Here is a 9,703-nt window from a genome sequence, read left to right on the forward strand (position 1 = left end):
GTAGATCATTGAAGAGCTAGGTAGGTGAAATGACGCAAGCAGGAAAAGACCAATCTCAATGAGCCTCATGCCCCAGGTCGTGAGAACAACTGTCACCTTTGAATTTGAAGAATCAAAGACCAACAGAGGGACCTCTGATGCTACATAAGAATCGCCCAAAGTAAGCCATGACTTGTCATCATAAAATAGGATCACGTGCCAAGGGTCTGATAAGTGGATGCCCAGTCCCACCCAAGGAAAGGAGACCCAGACATCGTTACGCTCGGTTCTTTACCAAGATTCGCCCTCCCCTGAAGAGTTTGAGTCTTGGCATAAAGTTACCATTAATAGGCAAGCCAGCATATCCCCATTATGTCTGTAATCACGGGATCATCGACTGATTAGTTGGCAAAATCTCTTATCAAATAGGCGGTCACATCATCATCGAATTTTCAGGAAATACTATATTAACTCCATTCTCTTATAGTATAAAAACTAATGATCATAGAGGCAAAGATATGTAATTGTTACACAAGTACACTTGAGTTCTAAATAATTTTTTATACTTGCCCTATTCTCCAATTTACTAATTTGAGCATCGGAGTGACTGTTGTAGGCACCAACCACCTCACTTTCTCTTTCTTGCAGGTTTAACCAATCGCAACACAGCTCTATTTTTTTGTCGCATCAATTATTGTTATTATTATTTTTTTATTATTATTGACTTGTTATGATATTTTATATAAGTAAAGGAGATGATAAACTATATAGTTTTTTATGTGGCCGAAACAGAGCTATGCTGCGATTGGCCAATCTGCAAGAAAGAGAACGTAAGGTGGTTGACACCTATGGCAGCCACTTTGACGCTCAAGTCAGTAACCTAAAGAAAAGGGTGAATATAAGAAATTACGTAGAATTCAAGAGTAGTTGTGTAAGAATGTGTACCTTGGTCTCTATGATCATTAGCTTTTATACTATAAGAAGATGAGTTAATTACCGCATCTCCTGAAAATCCGACTTGGTATTGGCTAATTGATAGTGAATCCCATGATTATAGGCTAATTAATAGGGATCTGTTGGGTTGTATCTACTAACCAGCAACTTCATATGAAGACTGGACCTATTCAGGAGAGGGTGAGTCTTGATGAAGAACAGGGTGCCATGGTATTTGGATCTTCCTTTCCATGGGTGGAACCGCATATTGGCTTATCAGACCCTTGCCACGTGACCTTATCTTATGGTGACAGCTCATAGCTTATTTTGGGAGATTATTATATTACATCAGAGGTCCCTCCACTGGTCTTCGATTCTTTAGATTCAAAGGTGACAGTTGACTTCACGATCTTGGGCACGTAGCATATCTAGATTGGCTTTCATACTCTCATTGCTCTACCTGCCCCTAATCATAAATGATTATTGTCTTGTTCTTCGAGCCGCATTAAAAACCTGCCATCAAAATTGCCATATAAGAACCTTTATTCTCCTCCAAATATCACCTTTTCTCACAACTAACATCTTTACTTTAGAGAAGACTCGACCATTCCTCTTTTTCGTTCACACTTCCTAGCTTCAAGATAATTCCTATTTGCTTTCCCTTTTTAAAATGAATAGGAATACTTCCTCTTCTTTTTCTTCTTCTTCCAATGAAAGTTCTGCCTCAAGCTCCTTATCCGATGGCCCCATCCGCACTCTAGCTCTTATCATTCCGCTAAGGGCAATTCATGAGAATGAAAGCATCCTGATTAATGACATCCCTTCTATACTAACTGAGAAGGATGTAGACCATTTGCACGATCAACACCACATCTCTCAAGAAACCTTCTGTGTCTTTGCTCCATCTCTGAGTATTCGCTTGGATGACCTAATCCATGTGGAGGATACCATCATGGTCTACGAGGAGCAGCTGAACGTAGGTCTTTGATTTTTTATAGACCCATTTTTTACCGAGGTCCTCCGATTCTATAAGTTGTCAGTCGCCCAACTGCATCCTAATAGTTGAAGGATCTTGGTGGCCTTCCGATTCATTTTTTTAACAATAATATAGAGCCAAGTGTTGCACATTTTTCCCAATTATACCAACTAGGTACATGAAAGAATAAGGAGTTATGGTTCTTCAGTGGGAGAAAACAGCAAACGCTCTTCGACCAGATCCCTTCATCTTTGAAATACTGGAAGAATAAATTTTTCATTCTCCGCCACTGGGTTTCCAGGGGTTTCGGTCCCATCCGTAGCAGCTGGAATGTGTATGTAGAATTGAGAAAGGATAGGGTCCAGCCATAGAGGAGTGAGGACGAGGCTTTAAACTTCCTCCAAGCGAGGGCCATGTCCTAGAAAATAGACATCACCAAGGCGGTGAGTAATGCCATCTTATCTTGGCAAAGCCATCTCCAAGCGAGCCAAGCTTGGGGTCCTCACCCTCCAAGCCTTCCTTGCCTTGAGGAAAGCACCTCTCTGGCTAGTGAGCAGGAAATTTCTATTTCCAACTCTTTTTTTTATTTCAAACTACCTTACTTACTAAGTTTTTTCTATACAGATATGGCCAGATCAAAAAACAAGTTTGCTGAGACAGCATGCGCCACTCGCAAGGGCAAAGCAATTGTTGGAACGATCGGTCTACCTCCTAAATGAGCTCGTCATATCGAGGAGATTATCATGCTTTCTCCTCCTCCACCCCCTCATGTAACAGAAGAATCGGTCCCTATTCAGCCCAAGTCTTCTACAAGGGGCACCCCTGCAGTAGTCCCTGTTTTTGTTGAGCCGTCCGTCGAGAACACTGGTGTCGAATCCCAGTGGCTTCATAGCATCCAACACCTGGCGCCAACACTAACTCGGATGACCTCTCTACTTAAGAAGTCTTGCCTATCAGTCCTCATAGCCAAGAATGCTTTGACGCTCGGGGACCGTCATCGCCTGAATGTGGTCGAGACGGACAACCTTTTCAACAATATCATGCACTCAGGCATGGAGAGTGTCTTCTGCGCATACATGGCCAAGGAGCAAAACAAGGCTCTGAGGCAAGATTTCGAGGCTAGGAGGTAGACAAAGGTCTCCTACAAGAGGAATGCTGAAGGATGAAGGCTCGGGTCGAGAAAATGGAGTACCCTCCACACTAGAGTCCGTTGACAAACTCCAAGTAGACCTGGACGAGGCTAATACTTCAAAACTGGCCTCTGAGAACCCAGCTAAAACTTTGAGGACTAGGTGGCTACTCTCAAACACCAAGTCTAGGAGTTGCAGTCTCAGGTTGAGGAGAACCATGCTGCCTCCACCAAGATCGCTAAACTACAAGCAGAACTTTAAGAGACGATGGCCTGGGAAAGGGAGATGTTCGTCGAGGGCCAAGACTCGATCAAGAAGGAGCTAGTGAAGTGGTTTCCTTTTGAGGAATTTGCTTAGATAGATGACATCTTCCTAGAGGAGGAGGGCGAGGATGAGCGAGAGGAAGAGAGGATTAAAGACATCGACCAAGTCTCTGTAGAAAATATAAAAGATGTAGAGAATGTAAATGTAACAGAGATTTGGGAGAAGAAAACTAAAGATATCCCTCCTCTTATGTAATCTTTCGTGATGTAATAAAAGTATCTCTTCTCGTATCTTGCCATTATTTTTTACCAAGTGTTTGTATGATTGGTACTCCACCATAACACTCGTCCAATCAAAAAAGACTTTAAACAATCTCTAAAAATTGCTAAGAGGTTAACACCTAGCCAAAAAGAACTTGGTAATCATTGCCTTCGTTAGAAAAATGACTAAAATAGGCTTTGCCAAATGAACAGAACACCTAGTCACTAGCCTAACTGGTGGTCATGAAATGAATGACTTGGAAAATTAACACTCGAACATATGGCTTGGCGAACACCTGCCTTATGGCCTAGGCATGTGCCTGAGAGAAATTTATAAGTGGGGAAAACACCCGGTCATGTGGCCTGGTGAATACCCACCTCATGGCAATTTTTGGTAGAGATTCGCCTCTGTCTTTTGGGACTAATGTCCAAAGACTCGCCTAGTGGTTACCCGCCTTATGGCGATTACGGTAGAAAACTTGCATTTGTCTTTTAGGATTGACGCCTAAAGACTCACTTAGCGATTACCCGCCTTATTGCGCTTTTCGACAGAAAAACGTTATTTTTATTAACAGGACTAATCACCCGGTCATGTGGCCTGGACATAAAATGCCTTGGAAAATTTTTGTGAAACAGGACTGACACCTGGTTGTGCAGCCTGATGGATACCCGCCTTGTTTTCTAGGAATAAAATGCCTTGAAAACTTTTTGTGAAATGAGACTAACACCCGAATTACGGCCTGGTAGATACCCACCTTGTGGCCTGACATAAGATGCCTTATTTAGCGGGACTAACACTGGGATCATGACCTGGCAGAACCTGCCTTATGGCCTGGCATAAGATGCTTTATTTAGCGAAACTAACACCCAGATTATGACATAGCGGATACTCGCCTTGTGGCCTAGCATAAGATGCTTTGTTTAGCGGGACTAACACTCGGATTATGGTCTGGCGGATACTCGCTTTGTGGCCTGGCATAAGATGTCTTGTTTGGTGGGACTAACACCCGGATTATGGCCTAACGGAACCCACCTTGTGGCCTGGGATAAGATGTCTTGTTTAGCGGGACTAACACCCAAATTATGGCCTGGTGGAACTCGCTTTGTGATCTGGCATAAAATGCCTTGTTTAGCGGGACTAGCACCCGGATTATGACCTGGTGGAACCCTCCTTGATGAATGCTCTTTAATCCTTTTGAAGAAGGCAACCCTATCGTTCTTTGTCACTGAATAATATAATACATGAAAAATACATCATTAAAAATTTTCTCATATTATAAATATTTCAAGAGTGGGGAATGACTCAGCCATCTAACTTGGTCAGCTTATAAGACCCTGAACGAATAACTTTTGAGACTCTAAATGGTCCTTTCCAGTTTTTTCTCAACTTACCAGACTCGGTATTACCTCCTATTATATCTGTTCTTTTAAGGACTAAGTCTCCTATATTAAAGACACGTGACCTGACTCTACTGTTGAACATTCAAGACCTCTTCTGTGACTTATTTATTTTTTCCTTACTATCGCTGGGTCCTCCTGCAACTACATATATAATCCCCACAAGTTCACGGTCAGAGGTAGTTTCAGGAGTTATTACCTCGAGTTTGGGCCTCCTCTCTTCTCTATTTTGTCTGGAAAACATTCAAAGTCTGTCATCCCTTATTAACCTTTCAATCTCGTCTTTCAGCTACTGGCACTCCTCCATTGTATGTTTGTAGTCTTCGTGAAAACGACAATACATGCTCCTATCTCGCCTTTTGGCTCTCTCAAGGTTAAGCTTAGGAGGCCACCTGACTTGTCATTTTTTCTAATCTACATTAGAATACGTGTTCGTGAATCATTCAATGGAGTATAATCTTTATACTTAATTTGGATATCCCTTCTTCGGGATACTGAGTGACTTCCATGGTCTCCTTCATATCCTTGCCTCTCTAACTTTTGGTTTTGCTTTTGACTCATCCTTTTATCCTTTCTCAACGCTTGGACTTTGTTATCCAGCCTGATGTGCTTTTGGGGCATTATCCATTAGCTATTGGTACGTAATGACTGGGTTCTTGATTAGGGAATCCATGAACTTGATGTTGTGTGTTCCTTTCTTTAATGCTTCACATGCTATCTCATGATTTAATTCCTCCACCTGTATTGCTTTTGTATTAAACTGTGAGATAAAGCTCCTTAAAGACTCGCCCTCTCCTTAACGGGTCTTCTGCAAGTCAGAGGAGAGCTTTTTAGGATGTATACAAGTAATAAACCTAGATTTAAATAACATAGTGAATTGCGTAAAGTTTTGAATTAAACCTGGGCTCAGAAGTTAGTACTATTTTTGAGCTAAACCTGTGAGTGTTGAAGGAAATACTCAGCATAACACGAAGTCGTTGATATCTTAAAGCTGCATGGTCATCCTAAAGATCACTAGGTGACTGTTGGGATTTGTTGTTCCATCATATTTGTCCAACCTTGGTAGTTTGAACTTGGTTGAAAAAGTTTTTGCTAAGATCTCTTTTGATAGGAGCGAGGCATTTTTCAAGCCATAGTCCTCCTCTTGCTCCTTCTGGTACCTTTGCACGGCCTAAACCAACTTCCAGTCGACGTTCTTTGGAGCCTCATCCGAAAACTCTTCATCATCCAGTTTGGCCTTTTCTTTGAACTGGGCTTGGATCGCTTCTATCCAAGTCCTTGGAGTATCAATGGAAGCATCCTCCTTTACCTTGGGAGCCATAAATAATGCCTCCCCTTAAGCTTTGTATTGCTCGAGAGTAACCTATAACCTTTTGATGTATTGGAGCATTTGCTTATTGTTCAGATTGTCGAGATCTGTTTCATTGACTATAGAGGGTGTGTTTTGCCCACTACCAGGAACGAAAGAAATGATAGTGCCCTCATTGGTAGCAACCTTAGCAGCAACTCGCAAATTGTCGACCATTTCGAGAGAAAGAAAAGAAAGATTTCTTCTTAAGCAAAAGGGGATAAGAGACTAATTTTAATTCAAATGAACAGAGAGAATTCAATGGATAATCTCAGTAATAGAGCCAAATGATATGGCCAAAACATAACTGTGCTGTGATTAGTCAATCTGCAACAAAAAGAATGTGAGGTGGGTGGCACATATAGCAGTCACTCTAACGATCAAGTCAGTAAACTGAAGAAAAGAGCGAATGTAAGGAACTGCTTAGAATTCAAGAATAGTTGTGTAAGAATGCATACATTAGTCTCTAAGATCATTGGTTTTTATACTGTAAGAAGATGAGTTAATTATGACATCTCTTGAAAATCTGGTTTGATACCAGTTAATTGATAGAAGATCCCATAATTATAGGCTGATAGGGATATGTTGGATTATATATGCTAACAGACAACTTTATATGAAGACTCGACCTATTCAGGAGAGGACGAGTCTTGATAAAAAATCAGGTATTACAGTTTTCGGATCTTTCTTTCCATAAATGGGACCGCATATCGACTTACTAGATCCTTACCACATGGTCTTGTCTTATGGTGACAGCTCATGATTTATTTTGGACGATTGTTATGTTACATCAGTGTTGTTATTTTCACAACTTAAAAATTTTTTATTTGAGTTAAATTTTATTTTGTAGTGATTTCAATTAAATTAAATTGGCATTGTTGGTTCATAATTCGGTTAACAAAAATTTTAAGTCAGTTCGTTAACTGAATTGACACCCTTATTTGATTACCTCAATAAAATTTTTTAGTTTGGTTCTTATATTAAAACACATTATGGTTTTAAACCATGCATTTATCTAAAATTAAAAATTTAATTTATTATGTTTCTAAATATAAAAATTGATAAAAAAAATAATTACATTAAAATTTTGAATTCTATGTTTATTATAATTTATTTTTGAATTCTATGTTTATTTTGTTGGTAGGAATATTTTTGAATTCTATGTTTAGTTTGTTGATGGGAATATCCTTTTGGAATTCCCTTCAGATGCCTACTTTTCAAGAACAAATAATTGGATTCTTATCAAAGATAATTCATGTTATTCTCATTACCTCAAAAAAATTCATCTACTTGAACGAAACATGCATTTAGCGAAAATTCAATTTAATTAACTTATTTTTTATTAATTTTTTAATTAAAAATACATAATTTTATAATAATTTATTTAAATTTTTTCTAACATAATAAATCATTACATAAAAAATAAAAAAAATTATAGATAATTTATAATTAGGTCTTGTCAATATCTAAATTTTAAAAATTAACCATTGCAATGAAAACAGTTGAAATTTTGGAAGGATGGGTGGGAAAGGACAACACTATGGATGGATTATTATGAGCGAGAAATACTATTAAATCCTGAGTTTTTAAATAAATTTATTAATTTATTTTTATTTTAAAATTATTTAAATTAAAATATTTTTATAAAAATTATTAATTAATTTATTTTAATATTGTTCAGAAAGTTTAAATAATAAAAATATTTAAAATTATAATAACTAAATAATACATATACTTAAAATTATAAAGACAAAATAAAAAATAATTTGAAACAATAATTTTTAATAAATATCAATATTTTTAATTTGATCCGATCAATAAATAATAAAAACAGAGAGTTAAAGATTTAAAATTCAATCGTAGTCGAACTGAAATTTAAACGGAACATTACTAAATGAATATAATAAAATTAATAATAATATTTTTATTATAATTAATACTTTTATGTATTTTTATAAATAATTATTAAAATAAATTTAATAATGTGAAATTTTAAATTCAATAATTTTAAATAATAATATAACTGCATCTAATAAGAAAAACTTAAAATTAAAATTTTATAATTAATAAAATGAAAAATAAAAATAATTATATTAAAATTATATAAAATAATACATATATTTTAAATGTTTCATTTTCCTAAACAACAAAAAGGCAACTGGATGAAATTTTTTGAGATAACGAGAATAACATGAATTATCTTTTTGTTTAATTTGAAATATTTGGTATGGATCCATTTATTTGTTTTTGAAAAGTAGGCATCTCAAAGGCATTCTAAAAGGATATTCCTATCAACAAAATAATAACAAATAGCACATTTTAGAATATTCCAAAATTAAATAAATTTCATATTCAATTTATTTTTGAAATTTATAACTTTCCAAAAATTTAATCAATTATTTTTTTATTAATTTTTATATTTAAAAATTACCGTAAAATTAAATTACGTGGCAAAAGATATGATAAATGGACATTATGGTTCCATCTGAAAAAAGAAATATCTGAACACTTTAATATTTAGTTTATCATTAAGATTTGTCCTCATTCGAATAGGATGACTCTCGATATAAAAATTAATATTAACAAGCACAATTTCATAAATTCTATTATGCCAATAATTTCGAGAACACCGATCGATTAATTGACGAGATTACTTATAAAAAACTGTTATATTTAACTCTATTCTCTATAAAAATCAACTATTACTGAAATAAAATTACACAATTCTCTTATAAAAAATACTCTAAAATTTTATATTATTGACTTAAGTGTAGTGGTTATCATGAACACCCACCACTTCACTTTTTTTTTCTTACAGATTTAGTTAATTTATAGAACAATTCTAATTTCTAATCGCATTAGAAACATAATAAAATTTAATTTTACTGATTTATATTTTAAAATTATAACGAGTTCTTATACTAGAGTGGAGTTAGAAAATTTTTATTGGAGTGAATTAAAAGTTTTAATTCGATTAATGAATTGAATCAAAATTTTTATTAGTCGAAATTTGAATAAAAATGTCAATTGAATTTAATAAAATTACAAGAAAATAAAATTTAAGTCAAACCAAAGATATTGGGATCGTGAATATAACCAAACTATATATTGTCGTCACTTTTATAAAGTATTGGGCTCGTGAAAACAACCAAACTATATATATTGTCATCTTATAAAAAGTAACACAAAATAATAATAATAAATTTAAAGTTATAATTAATTAAATTAAAATTAATCAAATTGATAATAGAAACTCAAAAATAAAAATTTTAAATTATTAAAAGAAAAAGCAATAGAATGGAAAGTAGTATTATGATCGTGTCAATGTTTACATATATAATAACACAAAAAGTCAAATTATAAAATTTTTTATAGATTAAAATTATAACAATTTTATAATATAATAAAGATTACA

This window comes from Manihot esculenta, chromosome 16, assembly GCF_001659605.2.
Source record: "Manihot esculenta cultivar AM560-2 chromosome 16, M.esculenta_v8, whole genome shotgun sequence".
Classification (NCBI taxonomy): Eukaryota; Viridiplantae; Streptophyta; class Magnoliopsida; order Malpighiales; family Euphorbiaceae; genus Manihot; species Manihot esculenta.